The sequence below is a fragment of the Falco naumanni genome, chromosome 13 (genome assembly GCF_017639655.2).
Source record: "Falco naumanni isolate bFalNau1 chromosome 13, bFalNau1.pat, whole genome shotgun sequence".
NCBI classification, from domain to species: Eukaryota; Metazoa; Chordata; class Aves; order Falconiformes; family Falconidae; genus Falco; species Falco naumanni.
The window spans coordinates 5,112,324-5,138,061 of NC_054066.1; positions in this window are offsets into that span (position 1 = coordinate 5,112,324).

Below are 25,738 nucleotides of genomic sequence, written 5' to 3' on the forward strand. Positions count from 1 at the left end.
GGGTTTATCTGTACTTCGTTTAGCTTCAGATAGACATCAGCTTTCTCAGCCTCTGAGTGGGGTTGAATTGAATCTTGCAATTACCACATTTTCAGGCAAACAGTTTCTGACATTGGATTAAAGATAAAGGTCAAATTAGAATTCTCTTTGTATGCTTTGTACATTGGATTTTTGGTTTTGTTTCTTTGTGGTCTTAAATAACTGAATTTCTATTTCTCCTGAGTATTAACAGCTGGCAGCTGTACAGATTATGAGAGTTCAGGCATCTATAAAAATATCAGTTCCTTTTGAAGTCCTTTAAAAGCAGAAATTACAGTTAGATAATATCCTCAGATGACAATATCAGTCTGTGAAAAAGGATTTTCTTTCCCCACCTCCTTCTGCTTTTAATCTAGGAATTAAAGACATTAGGGACTGCAATTATCAAAGATGCCAAAAAATATTCCCTCTTGGAGGTTTCACCTAGAACTTCTAGTTTCTGCTCAGTGTACTTTGGGAAGTTCAGTCTGTTCTTAATATGGTTTTGTAGAGCTAAGGGTCCTCGTAAAGCATGGTGAAAATAGAGCTTAAAGGAAGGGATGGACACTCTGTGAGAGTCAGACAAATAAATTGCATGCTTTTTATTCTCTGAAGCACAAATTACTAGAATTGTAACTGACTGAATAATTCACAGTGATTAATTTGAAGAGATTTTCCAGGTTTTCAGTGTTCTTTGAAAATCTGTACATTTAAACAGAAGTATAGTTTACTTAAACATATTTCAGTGTAATTGTTTGGTCTTGAGACTGCTAGCAGGCAACTGTCATTTGAAATATTCAGTGTATAGACAAATTCCACAAAATCTGTGATATTTTTGCCTTATATGATAGGGAGTTACATGGAGATGGTTATATTGCTTAAATTGCAAGTCACATGTTTGATGATAATATTTTGCTATTCCTGCCATTTTGGCTAACCGTATCAGACCGTCAGGGAGAGGAGATGCTAACATATAATTCAAATAAGTAGCGGGCCGAAATGTGAATTTTACAATTGGATTTTTTTATCATTGCTATTTTTATAGTAGTGGTTCCTAGCTACTGTTATGAACAGGGTGAATGACTATGTGGGTGTTCCATGCAACTGGCATCTTAGAAGGCTCCCGTGGACTACCTCACATCATAGTTTTACACTATTATCATCTTAACTTCACTTTAGAAGCAATTTTCTCGTTGTAATTAATAATTGTTTTGAATATTGTTTTGTCCTTGTAAACCGAGATCATTATGTAGGAGAGCAAGATGAAGATAGTAAGAGAACATGAACCCCGTCCTGTGCTTCTGTGAGAAGTCAGTGATGAGCAGAAGCCACAGGGAAAAAACCAACAACCTGCTCATGTCCCTGTGTTCTCTAAGTTTGTTTGGGATCAAGAGCTGAACTAATATATTGCGAAGGGCAGGGGGAAGGGGAAAGCCGTACAGACAAGCTGCTCTGGCATCCAGTACATCAGTCCGTGTCCATACTCCTGCTGTGCCAGCTGAGGGTGTAGGTATTTAACGCATTGCAGTTTCATGTCACGTATTCAGTTTCAGAACTGAAGATAAGCATTTTCTCCCGAGATCTCTGTGCTGGTTTCCCAGCTGAAGAGGTCCAGAGAGAGTTTGTAGTAGTGGAAGTAGGGGAATTCTGAAGCGTGATGAGGCTCATCTGAAACTTAATCACTGTTGGCCCTGATTTTACATTCAAAATCCAAATAGCTGCAAATATGAGTGTGGGAAACAGCAGTGAGTCTGTCCTGTTTTTCATCATGAGATCCTAGTGCCCCCCAGAGTCTGACTAACAAAATCACTGAGACTAAGATCCAGCACATGGGCCGTCTTCCCTGAAACAGATGGAAATATTTCATGGCGTGGAGCTTGGACTTTCCCGGTTGTCCTATTCACTGTCCAAAGTAATTCGGTTCAGATGACCAAGACATGGATGCTGCAAATTCTTCCTAAGTTGAAAAAAGAACTTGTTGGCCAAATGAGGGCAGGAATTGATTAGTGAGGAGAAAAGGTGTAGATCTACAGCATTGTGAGGAGTGAGGAAGCGGTTGCATTGCAACTGCCTTGTTATTTACTACAGCAGCATAATTTAGGTTGGAAGTGAGATGAAGAGGGTGTTTATACCATTAGCTTTAGACATCTAACTGAAGTACGGTTTGGTGAAGGTTAGCAGTGGATGTTCTCTGAAGTCAGTAGAAGGAGGGGTACTACCTGAGAGCCATTCAGATCACAAAAGTTAGGTGACACAAATACCTTCTTCATTCCTTTTCATGGTTCTTCATTCCCCATGTTTCTACCTACTCCGTCCTTCAGACCCACTTTGCAGTCACAGCTTGTGTGCCCGAGGCAGCTTTGGTGGGCAGCTGGGGGAGGCAGAGGCAGCACCCCAGTGTGACGTGCCATGTTTGCTCTTGGTAAGTGCCCCCTCACTACCTGCCTCCTCTCTGTTTGCCCCTGTGTGCTCCTGGCATTAGTGAGCAGCACCACCGATGGAGATCATATCCCCAGGCCTGCTGCACAGCCCACGGTGCTACATAGCAAAGGGATTACTTCTTTGCTTCCCTGAATCCCAAGCCTGTATTCCCGTGCGTTTGCTTCCCCTCAGTTGCTGTGGCACTACCTACCCAGCAGCTCTTTAACCAGGGAGGTAGCCTGCTGCTCAGAACACTTTTTTTTATCAGCATGAGGACACTTCCTCTGCTATATCCAGCTAACTTTCTCATTACAGTTTATAACAAACAGTAATGTCTAGAAAAAATGCAGATTTTATCTGCTCCCAAGATAGAACATAGAAAACATCCAAGGCACTGTAATGCCAAGACATTTTGAGGATGCTTTTCAGAACATGGACTTGATTTCAACCATTCCAAATCTGTTTTGAAATCACAAAGCCATTTTATGTTCCTTTGAAACCAATTCTAAAGCTATTTCACAACCATAGTGAAAATGTTATGTATAGAATTTACACAAACATTTATTTCAGTCCTGTTTGGGTTTTTTGGTTGGGTTTTTTTTTTGTTGGTTTTCTTTTTTTTATGGTGTTCATAATTTTTACAGTAGAAAAAGTGGTGTTTGCGGAACCTGAGGTGCTCTAACATCTCACCATGACCTCTATAAAACGCTGCTTGAAGGAGTTCCATTCATCCGGGCAGTGTTAGTCTTAAAAAAGGAAAAGGAAACCCACCCAATGCAAAGTTTTAAGGCCGGATGGAGTCATTAACATTTAGTTTCAACTTTCCCTATGGCACAGGCCATACTGCTTCACCAAGGATTCCTTTGTCAAGGCGAGCAGCAGAGGTTTACTAGGCCACCAAGTTTATTACTGGCTCTAAGGTTTCGTCAGCTGGCTGCAGGGCATGGCAGTCTGGTTTGCTTGCTGGGTAGGAGAAAGGTCCGTTCTCTCTTGTCAGGTGGTGGTAATAGTAAAGACAAGATTGAAAACCACTGAAGAGGCCACACGCTTCAGGAATATCAGTGAGGGCTGGGTCAGCACGCTTGCCTATTATTACAATGTTGCTTTCTCCTTGATGATGTTGTGTGAGGAACATTACCAGATTTATCAAACCGTTCATTGTCCAGCTGTACATAACCCTGCTGCTAAGCAGGTTTTCTTTGACTGCAAAATAGCATTGGCAAAGCACAGATCACCTACCTACTACATACAGCCTATCTCAGGCAAACCAAAGCTTTATTTAGAAGCAGCCGTGTTAAAGCACAAATCCATCATTAATGTGTAATGCCAGCAAATGAATGAAGTGTGTTTAGAGAGCAACCTAGTCCTAGCATGTGTATTGCCAAGTAAGAAAAGCACATAGCAGAGGGGAAGGTGTAGATCTGCTTCTGTGAGTATGTGCTGTATTCACAGTGCAAGAGTGTGTGCGCTGAGTCAAAACAACATGTAATGAATTATCAAGTGTTATTATGAAAAGTAGCTGGAAATAAAACTGACATTACATAAAAAGTAATATGATGCTGCTACAGTAATCACTCTGAAGGCAGAGGAAGGAATTGTAAACCGATGTGATCTGGTTCTGATTTGAAATTGGTGGAATTTACATCCCCTGAGCATCTTTTTTGGCCCACAAGGAAATGAGGAGGCTTCCCGCTCCCTATGTTTGTGGGAAAAGCAGCTGCGTAACTGTTCTCTCACCCCAATCTCATCAATATTGGCTTTCATGTTATTAGTTCTCAAGATTGCTCTTGTAATGATTCAGCCTTTAAGATGTGGTTATTGTGCTTTCTATAACTGAATGGAAAAAACCCACAAAGGTTAGCTATATTTCTTCTCAGTGAATTCCTTAGCAGAAGGAAGCATTCAATGATCCTCCTTTCTGTGAATGTGGTCTGACAGGTCAATGCATTTTCTGGGTTCTGCTACCCTGCTGAGAATTTATAACAGATTTTGAGGCCAGACCACATCTTCCTTCTGGCCAAGGATAAGTTAATTAGGTAAACAGGACCACACAGTCTCACAAAGTTTCTAGATCGTCACTCTCCGCAGGGAGAGAGGGCCATACTGTCCCTGTCCCACAGGAGAATCCGTGAGAGTCGCAGCATGTCTGTGCGTGGCAGTGCCATCTGCTTATGGGCCTTTTCCCCAGTCTGGGAGCCTTTTCTGTGCTGGGGGCTGTAAACCATTTACCCCCTGTGCAAGAGGGATACGAATTGCCAAGGTGAATTATTGATGAATGAGAAATGGATTTTTTAATTTGTACTACAAGTCTACTCTCCGGGGTTTTTTTTTGTTTAATTTATACCAAAGAAAGGTATGATTTTGCTGATGATTTCTGCCTACTGACATAACTAATTACTTAATCAAGGGCTTCTGCCTTCTGTTTAGAGATTGCTGAGATATTAAGAGATCACATTAATGCCCTTAGAAACACAGCGAGACTTGAGAAATCTATAAAGATATATTTAGTGGTAAAAAATATTCCATGATAATTTGTCAATTACAGTGTTCTATCAGATACCAAATACTTGAGATGAAATCTGCTCCAGCTGGGGGAAGGATCCATTCTCTGTGCCTTCAGACGTGTCTGGAAAGAAAATGCCTTCACTTAACAATTTTTTTCATGTTTGCTGTGTGTGTAGGGTTTGGGTTACACTATGCATCAAGATGGTTTTGTGTAGGGCTAGAAGATGGCTGATAGGAGTTTCCAGCATGGTACAGGTGTAAATTGATGATTTCTGGATCGGTAAAGTATGCCATAGAAAATGCTTATAAATAAACCTCCAATACTAGTTCAGAGGAATGGAATATCTTAGGCTGCCTGGTCCACCTGCCCCCTCAAAGCAGGGCTAAATCATGTTAAAATGATAAACAACCATAATAAAATGTAATTTACAAGCCCTTCCCATTTCTACTCCATGTTTAATTTGCATGTCACTTCCATGTACTTTAACGCTCTTTTTAACTGAGAAAAACCATGCACATGGAGGCATTCTAAGTTTTTCCTGCTAAACTTTCCTGAGTTTAAGGAAAGACCATCTGTTCTTCTTCGACAGAGGGGTGTTTGCCCATGCTCACAGCATGCAGGCTTAACAGCATTTTGCTCCTTCCTGCAGCCGAGTGTTGGATTCTTCAATTCTTGTATAACTGCACCTCCAACACATGGACATCACTCATATCCACAGGAGGGAAAGGTCAGCTCCTTCTGCAATAAATCCACGAGCCATGGCCATGGAGCCCACGGGGCTGTCCCCACAGACACAAAGTGGGGCCTCGGCTTTTTAAGACCTCTACAGAGAGCAGCTGGTAGAACAGCTTACAAACTCACCGCGAGCGTTGTTACAAATGAAGCCCTTCATCTGCTGTATATAATATGTGCACACATATTGATTGGCTTTATTATAATTTCTGTCATTTTATCACATCTTATCATTTAGCGAGACAAAGCCACGGTTTTAGTGACAGAGAACCTCACACCCTGCCCTGTCTCTTGTTTCAATGGGAAAGCTTACTCAAGGAGGACTAATGAAAATTATAGCTATTTATCCACCAAAGCTATGAAATGATACATTATGAATCCCAAAGTGCTGGGTTACTGTAGTGTGACAAAGAGAATACTTTCCAAAGTACCCTTGAGTGAGAACAAGTGTGCAAAAAGGGAACTAATATTGGAGATTTATTTTTGTCAACCGCTTAGTTGCCAGTAGAAGGAGTTATAAGTTTATATTTCTTAAATATCTGTTGGCAGGGGGGTGGGGTAGGAGGGGGTGGGGGGAGTTAAAAGCTGATAAAGCAGGGGGAACTTAGAGCCTGTGGAGTTTGAAGTAGGAGGAGGAATAAATGTGATTTCCACACATCTGATGTTTTTTAAGAATTGTTTGTACTGCTGCTTTTCTGGCTGTGTACAGCCGCTGAGCCCTGGAGCAAGACGTGCGCTGTGCCCCGTGCCACAGCCTCGGCACCGTGCTGTGGTGCAGCTCGGCTGTTGGGGCACCATGACAAGCACCCATCACTTCTGTCACTCCTCTTCCAGGTGATCTTATTGTTCATCTGCTTGTTGTGCCTGCAGCAAGCAGCCAACCTTTACCATCACACCAGTCAAGTCCGGACTATCTTACCCTCACGCTAGGGACGGGCAGCAGTGGCAGCACACGTCAGTGCAAGCCTGGTGCTGCACACACCAAGAGGCTCCTGAATCGGAAGAATTGCCATTCTTTGTTCTGCAAAATTAGCATTTAGATGTAAAGCTCTATCTAAAAGGAATAGAAGCAAAGAGCTGCATTGGAGGTACCTGCCCCACCTCCTCTCCCCAGTGCAGGCAAGCCGCATGTAAGAAGGACTTTGCTGCTGTTGTTGGAAGGGTGGTTCGAGAAAGGGTACTGCTTTCGGTATCTTGCTCAGTGGCTGAAAGATGGATAATACATAGAATCCTAGAATCACTTAGGTTGGAAAAGACCTTTGAGATCAAGTCCAACCATTACTGCCATCACAACCAGGACTGCCAAGTCCGTCACTAAACCATGTCCCTAAGCACTGCATTTACGTGTTTTTTAAATGCCTTCAGCGATGGTGATTCCCTCCACCTCCCTGGACAGCCTGTTTCAGTGCTTGACCACCCTTTCAGTGAAGAAAGTTTTCCTAATATCCAATCTAAACCTCCTCTGGTGTATCTTGAGGCTGATCATCTGGGAGAAGAGCCCGACCCCCACCTGCCTGCAACCTCCAGTCAAGTTCTAGGGAGCAATAAGGTCCCCCTGAGTCTCCTCCTCTCCAGGGTAAACAACCCCAGTTCCCTCAGCTGCTGCTCATAAAACTTGTGCTCTGAACCCTTCCCCAGCTTTGTTCCCATCTCTGGACATGCTCCAGCACTTCTATGTCTTTCTTGAAGTGAGGGGCCCAAAAAGCAGTGCTGTCCCATATAGGCTATAGGACTGCAGCGTCCTGCATCCTGTATTTAGAACCTGCATCTACTGAGGGCAGAAGTAGGGGCAGGGGTAAATGAGAGGTCCTGTTTGAGGTCCTTCACATCAGAAAGAGAGATCATCTGGCTTGGCTTTGTCAAAGACTTGCTGTATTGTCTCAGGCAAAGTATTTCATACCAGTTTCAGTCCAGATTTTATACTTTTCCCTCCCACTGACACTTCTGATGATGCCCTTACTTGCAGAGATTTACCTAAAGGCGGTAGAATTGCTGGATTTGTGGCTGATATCTTTAGAGCCTTTGGCAGCTGAGTGGGAGCTCCCAAGCCTCTATGTCTATGCCCACCAGGCAGGGGCAGATGTGCAAAGCCATCAACAGTGTGCACTCTTGTTCCCTGCTGCAGAGCCCGGTGGGATGATGCCCTGGGCTGCAGGCAGTGGGAACCACCATGTACCCGCTGCAGGGATCCCAGCAGGAGAGGGGAGTCTGTGTAGGCAGCATGCACAGTCTGCACAGGGCACAGGGGTGGAGCAGAAAGGGCTCTCCCCACTGCAGACCCCCAGAGAGGGGCTGTGCCCCACTGATGCACACCCTGCCATAGGGTTGTTGTGTGTCTTGGGTGCTAGAGGCTTCTCAGAAAAAGGGGAGTGTAATAGTTTCCCTACATTCATAACTATTAATTGTGTCAAGTTAACAGCCTCAGCAAATTAATCTGTGAAACGATCATTAATAACTCAGTTCGTAAATGGGTGAGCAAGCCAATAAATTAATGGAAGTTCTGTAGGTCTTGTAATTCAGCTCTGATGCAAATGCAAAACGGACGCCTGGAATAAGCCCTTTAGTTGTGTTTCACCAGATTAGCTATAGAGGAGAACAAGGTGATGTCTTTTGGTTTCTTTAACAAATTGTCTACTTTGAGTTACCAAAACCTATATGCTTTTACACCACCTGGGGCAAAAATCAGGCAGCTGAGAAGAGCTTTCTCATTATTTTCAAAATACCTTAAACTTCATGAGGATGTAGAGAGGAACCCCATTCTGTCTAGTGTAGTCTAGCCCCTGTTACCCTAATCCACCCTGCTTTGCAGTCAGGCTCTGGCTCCTTGTCCTCAAGGCACTTCCAAACCTTCCATCGTGTGAATAGACATTCAGACTTGCAACTGGGCAGTTAAATTACGTGAAGTGCATGGTGACCGTTTTGACTGCTGTTTCTTGATTACTTTTTATGTGCATGGGATGTTTTTATGAATGCCACTGCTCACTGAGCATATTGCTGAACCAGCCACCTGACTTGTCCTGGGCCATTACCACTGGTTTTAGGACACATTAGGGCGCCTGTGTAGTTCACGTTGTTCTTTTCAGCCTGTATGTTGTTACAAAGGTGATCATCAAAATTAGGAAAGAGGCAATCTCTGAACAAACATGCTAATAATAAGCCTGAACTTGTGTTCATATTTGTTATGCTTCTCAATTCTTCCCTCTCTTACAATGCCTACAAAGTGCTTGAAGTCTAAGCAGTTGATGAGTTGTGACTCCTGCTCATCTTTCATTTTCTGGTCTGATGGTTTCTTGCTGCCATCACTGTTTGCCCCTGTATAAGTGTGTTGAAAGCCTGCTGAGGTACAGATCTTTTCAAGCATATTTGGTGCTCACCCTGAGTGAGTCACTTTAAAAGCAATATTAAAAAACAGTGATCTTGAGATTACAGTGTTTTAAGAAACATGAAGCAGTATCCTTCACTCTCCTCTGCAGAGGACTTTTAAACAGACTTTTCAGTGAGACATTAAAGGGCATCAGTCTTTCCGCTCGCCAAGGTAGGCTTAGAGGCAGGAAAATTGCAAGTACCAACACATTAGGAGGTTTCTGACTGAGGGCTCTTTGTTCACCCATACAAAGTCCAGTAGCTGGAAATGAAAGTGAAGTGAGAGAAAGTACTTGCACCATTTGTACAATGAAAGAAATTAGTGATTTATTTAGGGATGAAAAAGTGCTCCATTCACTTCAGATCAAGAAGAGATGTCTGGCTGAATGACACGTTGTAGTTCAATGACAAATGGATAGGTGTGATACAGAAATAACATGGTGAAGTTCTTTGTCATGTATATAGTATGTCAGAGAAGCGCACCTTCTGACCTTGACAACTAAAGAAACAACCTTTCTCCTTTACCCTGTGGTTCTGTGAAACATTCAACCACATGAGGAGAGAGAAAAAACCTGGGAAAAAGGTCTTTGATAAGTGAGAACTCCTTTCCCTACTTTTCACCTGCAGGCACCTTTGTTGATTAGTGACTCTGACATGTGGCCTGAGGTGGGTTTTTTTCTTAGTAATGAAGAAAAAAATTAGGCATCAGTTCCTGATTATGACTGTTGTGCAGAGTTTTGAAATAAAACCAGTGGTATGTGGCTGAACCTACTTGATAAGAAGTTATTAAAAAAAAAGTAATAATGTCTTCGTCACAGCATTGAGGAGATAAATTATATGTTAAATGGCAAAGCACGGCACTGCATATTTCATGCTCTGTAATGACTTAAGAGTTCATCGTGATAAATGTTATTAAAATAAGCACCAGAGGAATTAAATGTGATGCTCTGCTACCTGTGCTGAGATCTCTTCAACTCACTTAATTCTTGCTGCATTGCTTTTTGCATAGTCACTATTCAATATCACTTTTGAAGAATGTGAAAAGGCAAAGAAGTAAGCCCTTTATGATGAAAGGCTGCACAATTAACAAATGGAAAAGGGGAGTTGCCTTGAAGCTTTCCTGCTGTCTGTAAAAAATGAGCTTTAGGTTTTACACAGGTGGCATTATTTTTAAATGTCAGATCTGGGCTTTGTTCCCCCCTTTAATATAAATGTCAGTGGCATTTTGCTGGGAAATCTTTTTGTTTCACCTTCCACTTTGATAAATGCAGACTGGCTTTCAATCTTGCCATCTACCTTTGTATACTAATAACTCTGTTGACCAAAGTTCTGCATCAGGTTTTTTCCAGAAGCCATGAATAAAACACAAGTGGTGGACTGGGCATATTCCAGAAAATCAACAGCAAGGTTTAGCATTAAGTGGACAAGTGCTGCATAGGGCATGGGGGGTGGGTAATAAAACACCATGGACCCTCACAGCCATAACGAAGGCAGAGAGCTTCATTAGCACTGGGGCCACTGACTGACTGTATGAAGAAAGTGTATTCCTTGCTGGGAGGGAAGATAGAACCAACAGCGCTTGTGTCTGCAGTGGATAAAGAAGGCAGGGTAATGGAATACCACAGGGAGAAGAGATAATCAGAAACTGTTAAATACTACCCGACTCTGCTCTTAAGTCATCTAGTTCTTAGTAAGCTGTATAAGCTTTGAACACAAATATGATGGTGTCAGAAGACTAACCCTAATTATCTGTACTTCCAGATTGGGTGCAGGTGCTGCCCAAATACCACTGCGGGGGGAAATCGCTTTATCATGAGTGCATTAATGCTGTCCTTGCTTTCTAAGATGACTCAGTGCCCTAGTACCTTCAGATGCTTTTATAGCTACCATTCATGGAGAGTAACACACCAGCGGGAAGGCAGGAGTGGGCTATTGGCAATGTTACTGCTCACTTGGATGAGAAGGTTGGAGGAAATGCCAGGGAATGTATCTCCATCTGCTGTCACTCGCCTTAGCATCTTCCCAGGGAACTGGGCTCGGGGGACCTTTGGTCTCACTCAGTAATGCCATCTTTGCTCTGTGGGCCCTTAAGAAATGGGATTAGCCCTTTCAGTTGTATGCATTTGATATTTTTAAAAACAGTATCCCAGTTTTCTATGTGGTTATTTACCCACCCAGAAATATAGTTTGTTGTATTTAATGCAAATAGATTCATCAAATCTAAAATAGCAACAACTGCCTTTCTGTATGAAACAAAATAAATGTTGGCAAAACCTGTTCTTACTATAGCAGATTTCTGCCCTACCTTGCTAATGCCAACTGTTTAACTTCCAAAACCCACTAAGGTTCAGTGTCATTTATATAATCTCTAAACTATACTAAAGCGGCCAAGAGTTCTCCGATCTCATCATTCTTTGAATAGTTGACTACTAGCATCTCAGGACTGAAATACATTTCTTTAAAACCTTTTTAAGCTGTCTGTAATGATGCATAAACTGAGAAGTAACGTTCTAAGGATTTGCATGAAAACCCACGGTGTTCATGGTACATTGTCTCTTGAGTTACAAGGGTTTATAGCAGATTTTTAGTGTATTCGGATACTTAAAGGTGTTCAACTGTATTCTGTCAGAACTTTTTGGACATGTTAAATCTCTACTTTTTCACATCTTAGAAACTCCCATGGATCTGTCATTCCTAAGAAGTCAGCTTAAAACCATCTCTTTAAAGAGGCTTCCAAGCCTGTGCAGCTGCTTATGCTGCTTTGCATTATGAGCAGAGTAGCCCTGACACACTCACCTTCATTCTGTTACACAGATGTAAGCACACATGGTATTCTCAGTACTACAGTATCAAGTACCTCCATGGTACAGGAATCACTAATGATGAGGACTGGGTCATCATGTCAGAGACACTGAAATACTTCCCCCCACACCCTGCTACTGGCTCCATTAACGTTCCTTTATAAACTTCTAAGGGAATTAATTGCCCAGTGACCAACTTCAGCCCAAAAGGCACCATTGGCCTGTCCCTCATCCTCATGTGATGTTTATGGCAATTTCACCTCCTTGAAGATAAAACAAAGACTTTGTGCTCCTTTTGGGAAATGGGAGATGAAGGCAGACTGCCAAGGCTTGCTGAACAAAGTGTGCCTGAGATGGCAGCCGGGGCTCTGAGGCTAGAGCTGCTCTGTCTTTCAGGCTTGCCTAAGTGCATGAGCAAACTAAAATTAATCTCGTGTCCTCACTGAGTATAAATATGTGCATGCTAATGCAAGTGGAAAGAGACTGAGGTCTGTGACACAGGGTAGTGCAGAGTAAGACAACCAACAGCTCACTCTACTGTCCTACCTCTTCCTGTGAGCATCCTTTCTGTCTTAGTGGCAGCATCATATTAGGCCAACATGTCAGCCATGCATATATTTTCTGGAAAGCTTCCTAGGTATCACAACAAGGATTTGCAGGTAGCAAAGCTCAGGCTTCCCTTTTGCACCTTGGATTCCCAGAACAGAGTCAAGACATGCACCAGGTGTGGGTTTTAGCCTGCTCTCCTGTAGAGGAATGAAGGCAGTGGGTTGATTGGCATTGATAACATGCAGCTGTGGCCTTGCCTCAGCGGCAGTGGGTTGATTGACATGGATGATGTGCAGGTGTAGCTCGTTCTGCTAAGTGGTTAAATAGCCCTGAGGATGGTGGGGCCTAACCTCTGGAGGAAGGAGATACAGCTTAGGCAATAGAATCTGACCAATGGTGAAGCCTTGTTGCAGCCTACTAGTTTGTTTGTGCTGCAACACTCTCCAGCTTAGTCTGCTAAAGAAAGGATAGAGGTATGGTGAGTGATGTTGCTACTGTGATTTGAATCGGCACTGGGTTAGCAACAAAAGTCACACTGTCACCTCAGGTGTGCTCTTTAATCCAGCTCCTGCAGGCCTTTAAACAAACTGTGTTGTACTGGAATACTTCACTGGGTTTGAAGTGGATGCCAGATGCCACTGGGCTTAACAAGCTATACTGAGCTTCACAAACAAGCATAGAGACCAGAGAGCTGGCAAGCAAAGGTACGTCCCACAATGTATGGTCATTCTGAGGTGGTGCAGATATATCAGGCTAAGAATGGAGCAAGGGAATACAGATCTAATACTCTTCAGTATGAAACTTCAATTTTCAATGAAGCCTTGAAGTCATAAGAGTAACTCGTGGCAGCTAGGTTTTAAAGCACAATTAATGAAAATAAAGGCAGTTAACTGAGCAGTGACAGTTACAATTCATATGCTATGGTATGCTGTTGTTCGATTTAGGACCAGATGCTGGTACTTGCAATGAGTAAAAGAAGCTGGGGGATGTCTAATGTGAGATTCAGTGGGATACTTTTGTATCATGATACCAACAAATAAGAGTGACAAAGTCTGTCGGTTAAGGTACAGTTCTTGATTGGAAAGACTGGTGTTTTCTGATTAAAGGGTAGTTAAACCCATAAGCTTTTGTAGTGGCGATAAAAGCTGAAATATAATAGTACACAAGGAGTGATTTCTTTCTCGGATTCTTGTAAGATTGCTAGCTGCCAAAGCCCTTGCAAAAGTGATGCTGGCAAGGTGTGTTCTCTTTTGCAAAGTAAAGCCCAGGTCTAAGCTGTCAAATGCCTGATTCACATACGGTCTTTGGATTACAGCTAACCGTTTCTTATAGCATAGCTGCTTTATGTTCGGTACATTCAAACTCAGATGAAAGCGTGCTCTGAGTCAAATTTGACTACTTCCCATAGCCAGTTTTTGAAAATGTCTTTTACTGTTAACTCATTGTCTTTAAATGTTTATTTAATAACTTCATTGCCTTTGAAAAAAAATTTTTGATCTCATGAGTTGAAACTATAACTGGCAATATAAAAATAAAAAACTTACGATGTTTTTATCAATGTAAGTTTACTCAATAACTTTGAAGGCTGCTTTTCCAGTCTGGGAAGGAAATGTGATGCCAGTGCAGCTGCATCTCCTTTTTCTCTATCGGTGGGGTTTTTTCTTCCTCTATAGCAGTTGCTGAAAGCTGGAGTTGTTGCTTCTCCCAATTCCTTCTCCTCTTCTTGATTTTTCCAGCAGCTGCCAAACATATCACTTCATCCCATCACCTCCTATCAATGGATTTCTCTCATATCTCTTCCTTTTTCATTGCATCAAGCTTGAATTTATCATCTGCATTTCTTATTGTGTTCTCTTCTTGTTCTCTTATTCTGTTGCATTCCCTCCATTCTGCCCATGGTGGTGGTCTCAGTGCCGTCTTTTGCTGACTTCTTTCTTTTTATAGCAGGTGCCACCCAGAAGCACCCTTCTTTCTCATGTTCTATGTGGTGATATAAAAAAAAAATCCTAGCAAATGGAAATTTCTCCTTAAAAAGTAGATAAGGAAAAAAATGCATATTTTTTTTTACTGTCCTCTAAAGCATTATGAGCTCAAATTGTTTGGACTAAGGAGGCCACCTTGCTCTCTCGAACACCTTTGTTGTTGCTGGTCCTCCCGGTGCACAGGCTGGCTTCACCTGTGGAAACAGGAGCAGACTAAAGGGATGAAGGGAGACAGCCCTGCAAAGGATACGTGCTCTGTGAATCACCACTGGCTCCACGTCTGTCTTCCTGAACTACGCTCTTTAAGACATGTAACTTAAACACTGAATGTTTCAAGGGAGCCTGGAGAACTCTGGCACCCAGTCCCTTCTAAATCCCCAAAGTACTGACAGCCTGACTCCAGCAATTAGGATTAACCATTGTGGTTGATAATATCCATAGAGGATGGAACAAATTTGCCATGTCCTCAGAGCATTTAACTCTTACTGTCATGGTTTAACCCCAGCCAGCAACTACATACCACAGCTGCTTGCTCACTGCCATCCCTCCTGGATGGGAAGGAGAATTGGAAAAAGGTAAAACCCATGGGCTGAGATAAGAGCAGTTTACTAATTGAAATAAAGTAATAACAAAACAACAAAACCACAATAATAATTGTAATGAAGAGGAGCAGGAGAGAAAAGTATAAAAGCCAAGGGAAGAAAAAAAAGTGATGCACGATACAATTGCTCACCACCTGCCAAATGGAGCCCAGCCAGACCCTGAGCCACAACTGGTGGCTCCCGGCCAGCTCCCCCCAGTTTATATACTGAGCATGGCGTTCTATGGTATGGAATATCCCTTTGGCTAGTCTGGGTCAGCTGTCCTGGCTCTGCTCCTCCCTGGCTTCTTGTACCCCTCCTCACTGCCAGAGCGTGGGAAGCTGGAAAGGCCTTGACTTAGAGTAAGCACTACTCAGCAACAACTAAAACATCAGTGTTACCAATATTATTCTCATAATAAATCTAAAACACAGCACTGTACCACCTACTGGGAAGAAAATTAACTCTACCCCTACCAAAACCAGGACAACACCTAAATGGGAGGCGGGGACAGTCTCTACTCTGGGTCTTCCACAGGTCAAAACAGAACAAGGTCTTAATAAGATTGGTCAGGGTGAGTTTGGTACAATGCTCTGAGTGATGCTCTGTTTGTGTTGAGAAAGGAATGTACTCTGAATAATAAGAAAAATACTCTGAATAAGAAAAGGTTCCACTGACGATGTTAAAGGAATGTACTCTGAATAATTAGAAAAGATAAAGTGGGCACCTGAAGGAGATAAGGAGACCTGAGTCAGGAAATCGTTGAACAAAGAAAGTTGAAAGGTTTACTCCACCTGGATCCCACCTATTATGAATAGAATGATTAGGTGTCAAAATCAAATGAATATGTATGTAAAGTTGTTGCAACATCTCCTGAAAACTGTATAAATTACCTAACTTTTCACTGAAAACTTGGGAGCTAGTTTGTCCGGGGTGCAAATCAGCTAGCTTCCCAGCGTTGCGTGAAATACCTTTCCTGCTTAAACACAAAATTTGTCTCTGAGCAGTTGCTCTGTGCTGTTTTGGCATCAAAGTGGACCACAGCCAGGCGCAGTGCTGTTCCAGGCAGCCGCTCTCTTTTGGGAGCTGAGCATTGCTGTGATGGGTGTGAGCAGAGCCTGTGGCAGCCCTGAGCTGTGGGTTGTGACCCATGTGGTGCTGTGGCAGCCCTGGGCCATGGTTCATAACCCGTGTGGTGCTGCTCAGAGCCACTTCCCTGGTCAGGGTCAGGGTCCCACCGCAGCTGGCCTGGCGAGTGCCCTGGGAGGTTGGTTCGTTAGATAAGGTACGCAAGTTTTCATGTTGCATGAAGGTTGGTAAGGTAATTTCTGGTAGAGGTTGAAAGAGGGAGAGATACAGGGACAAGATCAAGGTGTTGAACTTAATGTTAGTGAACTTGAGCCCAGGTTGTATATGGGGAAGACCAAGCAGCAAGTTGGAAATGAATCTTAGACGCTGCTGAAACCTTACTCCCCTGCAGCGCAGCAGTGATGGGGACATGAGAACGTCCAGCGGAAGTGGACCATGCCCCTGCTGTGGATCCACCTGACACAGGCACCTGCCGACTGAGAACCAGGAAGACCTCATCTGGCCAAAAAGCTCCTTCACCTTGATTGGGAGCTAGCCTATTTGTCAGCTCTGAGATTTCCAGTAGAGGACAGAAGTGCTGAGGAAACACTTCTTTCCTCTCCCCCCGATGTCTCCTAAACACAGGTCCTTTCCCCTCAGGGACTGGGGCCTGTTTGGTGCAAGATGGGAACAGAGTCTGTGACCTGATGGCCAGGAGCAGTGAGAGGGTAGAGGAACTCATGTTTCAGCCATCCTCCTGATGAATTTACAAAAAAAAAAACAAAACCCAACAAAATCCAAGAAAGGTGGTGTTACAACCCAGGGAGAAAACTGTTCTAAGAAAGCCTTTAGCAGGAAAGTACTCACTTGCTCTGGGGTTGCAGGTAACCCAGCATCTGTAGGACAAAACATTAGATCCTGCTCGCAGGATCTGCGCTGAGAAACCAGCGGGGCTGTAACTGTTAGAAACATGTTATAAAGACATGAATTAAATGAAAGAGTCCAGAGAAAAGAAACTTCTTCCCATTCACCATCTTTCTAGACATAGGAGCTGCATGGACAGCGTCCTGAAGCAGGGATGGGGACTGAGGGCATGAGGACGTGGGCCAGGCAGTGCACGAAGGCTGCAGTCTCCCTGTTTAGTGCTGCTGTGGCTGTGCCTTGCTGCCTGCATGCTCTGGAGGTAATTCAACCATATTTACATCTAGAGGTCCTACAGTACACTTAGCCTTCTGTTTCTCTGCGGCTTTCATTTTGAAAGGCAGGAGGGGAGGTGCAGAGAAGGAGGAACTTTACCTCGAAGGATCTTCCATGATAAGGCTGAGTATTTTAACAAAATGCACTTTCCGGCCTCTTTTCTGGGAGGCAGTGAATGAATCACAATCAGCTCTGCCGCAGGCTGCGGGGGCTCAGCAGCTGAGTCATGACAGACCAAAGGGAGTGATACATCAGGAGCAAAATCAGAGCTGGTCAGCCTTGAGTGCTACAGCAGAGGGTCCCCATTAAACCGCTGCCAAGGACCATTCACTCTCTAGGACACTCTTCCATTTTGCTACATTATTCAGGTTTTCCGACAATGACCTCTCCTGACTCAAGGGATTTTTTTAGGAGAAATTTCTCTATTTAAATTTCATGCATTGTGCGTCTACTCTGATTCTGTCATAAGTTCTACATTTGACTGACTTCCTTTAAACAAAAATAGTTCTAGAAAATTAACCCCTTCTTTTCTAAGCCTCTGTCTTGTGAGCAAATGGTAGCTAATACTAGGAAAGGGATGAAGCTTCCAGTGGGAGTCATGATGGCAGAGGAAGCACTTTTCAGGGCTCACACAGGTGGTGCAAAGTAGTAGTAATGGCTGAAAATAAAAAGGCTAACAAATTGTTGGGGAAACTGAGCATGTCTCAACCCACACAAAGTTTAATTTGCTTAAACAAACAACCTTCCCACACAGTAGTCAAGACCAGTGGAGGATTTGGAGGACAGGCACATAGCAAACCAGAGACTGGAATAGTTCAGAAGTGTGTTAAACATGAAGTAGCAACTGGTGTTGGTGGATCTGCTGTAGGTGCACATGAATGTACTTCCGAGCTTATTTCTGGTATACGCTTCCCTGTTCCTGGAGTCAGAGACTTCTGCAGAGCCCAGTTAATGGTGCCCGTTAACTTCAATAAGCTGCAGTTTTAGTCTTCCAAAGAATCTTGCATGTTTCTGCTATCCCATGGGTAGGAGAAAAAGAGCTCTGATTTCCTTACGTTTTACTCCAATAGCTTGACAAGAAATCATCTCATATTAATTTCTGACAGTTTTGGACCACTTGAGGACAGTACAAGAGGCCAGTATCAGTGGTGGTGCTCACAATCCATTCCTCTATTGGTTCAATGACCACTTTGGATTTCTTTGCTCCTACATTTGACAAACTGTGAAATTACTGTCTCGCTGTTCATAGGGCAAATGAAGACCTTAATACTATTTGGGTGTGTTGAAATATCTGCACTACAAAAGAAGACTGGGTTTTCAAGAGCTTCCCATCTCTCATAATTGCTTATTTTCCTTTCCTTTGGTTTTACCTGTGAACAGGAAAGAGGAGCTTGTTTCGTGTGTCTCTGCTTCCTGTAAATGCCAGAGACATTGTGTCATCCTGACTGAAAAAAAGTCCTGTAATATTAATTTATGTGTATTTTTAAAAATAAGGTATGTTTAAGAAGGAAACAAAAGCATTTAAAGTTCATATAGTTGTTTTGTGTTTTTTTTCCCAGAATGCCCAAGCCTTTCTGCTGCAGTTCAATTAATTTCTACCATGGATGTCACCAGAAGGCTGAAATAAGGAAAGCACTAATATACACTCAGTAAAAGCATCTGAAGGCCTTTACTGCCCTGCTGTCGTGTTGCAAATACACACTGAGTGCGCCACCAAGCTCTGCATCCTCTTCCCCTGCCCTGGGTTTTGGCTGCGTGTCTGCAGGATCAGCTCTGATGTGGTGCAGGTGACTTTGGACCGCTTGTCTGATGCCCATGGGAGTCTTGGCTGACCCTTATTACCAGCACCCAACCCGCTCTGCCCTTCTTGCTTGGGCACAACAGGACTGCGCCAGGCTGGGGAGGGCACTGCCCTACTGCTTTGTTGATGCCTGCAGCTCCCAGCTCGTCTTCACAAATCAGCCCACTTAAGCATGGTAAGATTCTGTAATTTTACTTAAATAGACTAATATTTTCTCAAGAAAATCTCTAATGTCTTAAAAATGTTGCTCTGTGCATTTAATTCATATCTGAAAGAAGTGGGAAATCAAGTATTTCAACCTATAAAGGAGGGCTTTTTTCTACAGTGCATGTGCTAGTGCATACAAGGGTAGCCAGCTGCAGGCTGCACAGCTTCTTACTGTCTTCTGCCTCTGAAGTTGCCTCATGCGACCACAAAGCCAAGTGTGCAGGCTGCTATCTTTAGGGAGTACAGTGGATCCTGCCTGATTTCAGGCTGGCTCCAAAGTCCATTGAAATAATCAGAAATGTCTCGTGGATTGTCTGTGAGCAGTCCTACAGCCTGCATTTACTGCAGCAACCTATGTGCTATAGTGTGCTCTTAAACCAAGACAGTATTTCAGTGCCTGCTGCTCCAGGGGAGTCCTTTGGCTGACTTCAGTTCCTCTGCCCAAACCCTTACCAAACAGGTTAGTGTAGACATATTAGGGAGGCTTTTGACCAAATGTGGCAAGAAATCTGTTGTGCTTATTGTTTGTACTTGTGGGGAGCATCTAAGGTAACTAAGCTTTGCTTTAGCCCTTTACGTTATTGAACAGCAAAAAGGATCTGCAGCAAGGTAAGTGACATTCAGAGTTAGGCTCCATCTGAACAGCTTTTCAAAGTCAGTGTTCTAATCTTGTAATCCAAATTGATAATCAAAGTAAAAATCCTTTTTCTGTAATTACTAATCTGAAATACTTGGCCAAAACTCTCCTCTATCAGCTTCAGCAAGGGGGCAGATGGTCTTTAAAGGTGTTTCAACATTTTAGATGAAGGTGGTTTTGGTTTTGCTTTGGGGTTGAGGGTGTGTGGGTGGTTGTTTTGTTTTCTTTTACAATACTTAATCAGACCTTCGCATGAGGTAAACTGGCAGCCACTAACAGGAAAGCCAAAGACTTTGTTAGAGCAGGAAATAGTCCTTTTAGTTCCACATGCAAAGGCACCTTTTAATGTGTCTGCTGAATTGGATTCATCAGAAGTAAAGGCTAATCTTCCCCTTGACATTTACGGAGTTGGTTGATTACTTCTCTTCTGAACCATCTGTATAGAGCATTGCAGGTTTTTATAAATTCTTTCCTGGAAGTGCTTAATATTAAAAGATGTTTTTCCAATTCCTGATTTAAGCTCTGCACACTAATATATAATTGAAAGCTTACAAGGTAAAGCAAAAAGAAAAAAAAAAATGACAGACCAAACCTGCAGAACACACTGGGAGAAAAAAATATCACTGAGACAAAAACATTTTAACTGCAGTGGCCAGAATTCTCTTGACCTTCATAAAATCACTTCCTGACATTAGTTGAAGGCTAATGTGGCAGGAGGGTGAGGAGCTGGAGGCTTGTGCAGCAGCTGGTACTCATGCAATACTATGTGCTGACATTATTACAATACATACGCTACACAGAGGTGGAATTGAACGAGGGGATCCGCTGTGTATTCTCTGCTAAAGAAAAACCTTTTTGTTTGTTCTACGACTTACGCAATTTATTTGAATTTACATTTTGATTGTTTTGGAAGTACTGTGACCCTATGAGAAGAGTACCTATGCGAAAGGGAAATAGTTATTGTTATATATAGTTAAATGCATATGCATATGCATATCTATGTTTTATATTAGAATAACAGTAGCAGTTAACAGACCATGAGAGGTCACAGTCCTCCTCTGTAGACTCTAGACCAAGTAGGAATTATTCACTGTACCACAGGGTTGACAACTCTATGAAGACAGACAGAAAAAAATAATTTCTGTACCTATTTCTAGGGAACATGATGCAAAGCAAACATAAGGACTCAGATTTCTGTATGGTATGGATCTTCATAGGCTTTGAAAAGGGATCAGATTTTCAAGTTAGTTCTCTGTCTTTGAAAACCTGGGCATAGGTGTTTACTGCAGGTACTAGATTCAAAGGTTTTCTTTAAATACTGGCCTGTATCAGGCTCTCTGTAGGAAAACAAACAAGCAAAATCCCATCCCAGAGCTTACACCTCTGAAATCTCTCCAGTAGTGCTGCTGCAACCCAGAAACAGGCATCTATGGTGGACCTTCTGCATCACCACCCATCTATAAGCTTGTCGGCCCTCATCTTAAAACTGAATAGGTTCCTACTGGCAAAGCTGCTACCATTTTCTCCTGCTGTTATCTCAAAGGTGATTAAAGAAGAATCTAGTTTCAAGCTTGAATTTATCTGTGGTTTATTCATACTTATTTATTCTTTGTCAGTGTTGTCCCTCACCGTAGACAGCTCTTCCCCTTCCCTTGTGTTTCCTCCTTTCCCAGCCCCTGTGCTGAATTTACTGGCAGCAGGTTCAGCCTTGGCTTTCCAAGGTTACATGAGCCTTATCTGTGCACTCTCTTATCAGCTAACCTCTCCACAGCTGTGTTATTCTAAGAGCCCTTCTCCACATCTGTTGCAGATTGAATGGGTCTTTCCCAGCTGGGGTGATCAGGCCCAGAAATGTGTTTGGGATATGCCGCCTTATCCAGGCTCTCCCTCCAGGAGTGAGATCCAAGTTCATTTCCCATCTCTGAGCGAGTGAATCTGAACAGTCATTTCACATAAACTAGAGACCAACCCATAAGGTATTCTGACCTGGCTATATTTCTCAATCACTTTCAGGTACTATTTCATTCACTCAAAGAAATTACATGTTAAAATGGAGCAGCAGTATCCCACAGCACTGCTGAGAGTCTTGAGCATTAAGCTAGAAAGTAATTCTCTTTCCTTTCCTGTGTCAGTACTATCATAACTGATAGTAGATGAGAGCGTCACCTCTCCTCTCTGCAAGACATGAATCCTGAAACCATCTGGAGAGCTTCCTGGTACCTGCATCCTCCTTTTCCCTCAAGCAGAGTGAAACGGAACCGCTTTCCCTATTCCAAGGAAAAGATAGATGCCGCCTCAAAGTAAATGGCTTTTTCCAGGTTTAATGGCATCAAGAATACCTGAAAATTGAAAGCTGCAGATCAGTCTGGACTGATTTTTGTTTAACTTCAGTTAGGCCTGATGCACTGAGCAGGGGGAAAGGGTGGGAAAAACCAGCATGGTGAGTGCTGCTTGCCTAGCAGCGTGCGCCCTAACAGCCACAGGGGAGACTGGCTTTTGGCCCATTTGCAGGCTGCTCCATCCCGTTCAGTACAGATAAATGGGTGTGAACAAAGGTGACACCCAGCTCCAGTATCCATGCAGTGGAACAGTGCAGCCGTTTGTTCAGGGGGCTTGTATCTGCTTAAACACAAATGGCTGGAGCCAGCTCACGTGGTCCTGTTCTCTTATTAGACAGCCTTACAGCAGTAGGCACAGCTTAGTTTTCACGCAAATTGATTCCGTGATGATGAACTAGGGATATTGTTCACTTTGATAAGTGAGGAGGCCAGAAGATTTTAAAACAGGTATTCCTTTTTTTAGGTTTTGTAAGTAATACATTCCCCTACAAAGTTAACACCAGAGAAGTATCACAAGGTCAGAGTTAAACTTGTTGTACGAAAATTACACTTGGTAATGATCTGAACTTTAAAAAATACCTGCTTCCCATTTCAGAAATGAGACAGCTCAATTCCTTCCTACGTTTCATTTGTTTTAAGGCAGAGAATGGAAATGGTATCAATTTTTCTGCCAGCATATTAAAACATGTTTTTATTAACAAGTAATTGCATTGAGTTTTGGAAAGCATTAGCAACAGCAGCTGAAAATACTTCTGGAAAGCTGAAAAATGTATTTCAGATTCCTTTGAATAAAAATGTAAAACTGCTCCAGCAGGGTATTTCCCTTCCCTGAACATAAGATGGGAGAATTTTATATAGGTTCTACAGCTGAGAGCTATTTTAAATCTCATTTTGAACTCAAGTAATCTGTGAAGTGAATGCTCATCTGGGTGAAAAGACACCCTGTCCTTTTTTTTTAGACAAAAAAAGTACAAAATACCTGAAAGCTTAAAAATTCAAATGAAATTCAGAAGGAAGTCCACATTTGAGCTATATGTGGCATCGGGTTTTTTTTGGTTTGGGCTAGTATGGATCAGCAGGGAAGGGCAAGTGTTGATCTTCCCTGTGGTCATTTTTTCAGGGCAGTCTCCTATGTGGATGTAGTTATAACCACGTGAAGGTGCCAGTGGATTAGAAGACGTTATTGGTACATGAAACTTAAATGTGATGTTATTAAATGTGATGTGATCATCTGGCTTGTCAAAAAGAAAATTGAGAAGCAACATTATTAGACCACATAAACATGGTGAAATGAGGGAGAATACCATGTGCTGATGAACTCTTTGTTCTTGCAAAGGAGGACAAAGCAAAAATAACGTCTGGGAGCTAAAGTTTGATAAAAATCCATTGGAAATGTTTTTTCAAGTGAGAGTGACTGGGACAATCTACCAAGGGCTGCAGTAGGTTCTGCATCTCTGATGAAAGCTGCATCCCAGGGTCATGGTTGCCTTTGGGAAAGACACAAGGTCCTGAGCTCAGAGCAGGATGAGTGTAATAGCCTGAAAATAAACAGGATACTGACTGGACATGGGACAGTCCCTTTTGGTCTTAAACCCTCAAAGGGTTACATCTTAGGTTTAATCAAGCACATAGCTGCCATTCCTGCAGCAATGAGTTCAATAAGCTGTTGTGGCAAACGCGTTATTAAAATGCAGTGACAGGGTTATGGCTGCAAGCAGCTGGAGGTTGGTTCTTTGAAGAAGGTGTTAAAAATAATGTCTGGGATTCCCAGGAGGCCTGTTTGGTTCATGTGGCAGAATATCAAGCAATACTCAAAAGACTTGCCTGGGGAGAGGGGTCTCCCCACATTGCCTCAGGGAGCTAAAAAAATCAAGGAGGTTGACTTAGAGTAATGGTGTTGGTGAACAGCGCTGAACGTTCTCTTCAGCGAAAACAGGGATCGGGCTGGAGGCACCGCTGACTCTGTGCAAGGGCTGTTAGGGAGGCCTGTACCTTCCAGCTAAGTTTACCAGATCAAGCAACTTGGTAAAGCCCAAGTCATGTGGGGGCTTCATTTCCAGCCAGAAGCCAGTACAGAGGGCCTGTGGCGGGGATCAGACCAGGGCAGTGCTCCGAAGCCTGTCCTCTTTGCTGCCGTTCATACTGCTGTTGAAACCGTAGGCACTGTGCAGGCTCCTTCCTACTGCCTGGGGAGTGTTTTAAAGCCTCGATGCAGGGTGAGGGGCAGATACAGATGAGGAAAATCCAAACCCACCTGTCCTTTCTTTTTTCAATCAAACTTTATGTAGTGATCTCTTTGAAAAGATCTAGTGACTGGCTGAAACCAAGCTCCTCTGAGTCATGATGGTAAGACCACTCACTGATCTTTGCAAAAGCAGTATTTCATCCTTGCTTTTTAAAATAAAAGAACGATGATCCAACCTAACCAAAACATTCAGTAAGTGTTTAAGCCCAAGCTATCCCATGGAAACAGTTTCCTCCTTTATCTCCTCCTTCTCCATCCAAAGGCACTTTTTTTTTTTTTAAAGCCTCTGCAGGCTGCTGCAGTAATTTTGTAATTTGAGGCTAGAAGGAAGCTGGAGTTTTCTAAAGGAATAAAGAAGCAGTTTGATTAGAATGTGGCAAACCTCCCAATAGTTCTTAAAACAGGTCTTTGGGAGGGTGTTTATATCACCTGTTGGCATAGCTGGGACTTTGCAGATCTGGACAACTCTCCTTTCACCCTTAGGTTTTTTTAAATCACCCTAATAATACTAAATACCAGGGCTCAAACCTTTCAGACTCCAAGTATTTTTTCACCTGTTCTTGCAATGAAGCACATTCACATTAATGCTAATATAGGAAAATAAGCAGACGATGAAAATACACCTTAACCCTGGCTTTTGTGGTGGTAGAATCTAATGAACTTTCATCCACAATCTGGCTGAAGGTGTGTGGGTCAGCGTGTGGGTCCCTCACTCCAATCGCTCAACTGAAGCACCTGGATTTGGCACGTGGGCATGTCAGCAGAACCAATTCTGAACAGGCTGTGTCACTGAAGAAATAAACTGGACTTTGTGTCCTTCCCACTCGCTGGTGCAACATGTGTTCCTTGGCCACCAAATACTGGCAGGAAATCTGTGAAGGATACAAAGGAGGGTGGAAGGAACAAAAGATGACACTTAAAACAGACAGATGGAAATTTTCATATATTGAAAAAAGATGTCTGTTTTGTAGAAAACAGGCTGTTAAGTATGTTTGTTATTTTTAGCCAATAATACACTTGGTGAAAGAGTGATCTTGATAAGGAACAGCCTCTGATGGGAGGGAGGGAGACAGAACCATGGCAGGTAGTTATTAAGGCCAGTTTGGTTGGCAGCTGTAAAACGAAGTAGTAGTGCTGCTCTTGGTTAACAAGCAGCAAATGTGGGGATTGAACAAACTTTCCAATCATTAAACAAATGGAAAGTTCACTCAACATCAAAGTGTGGTTTGGTGTTTAATTTGTACTTAAAAAAAAAAAAAAAAAGGCAAAAGAAAAAGAAAAAAAAAAGCTG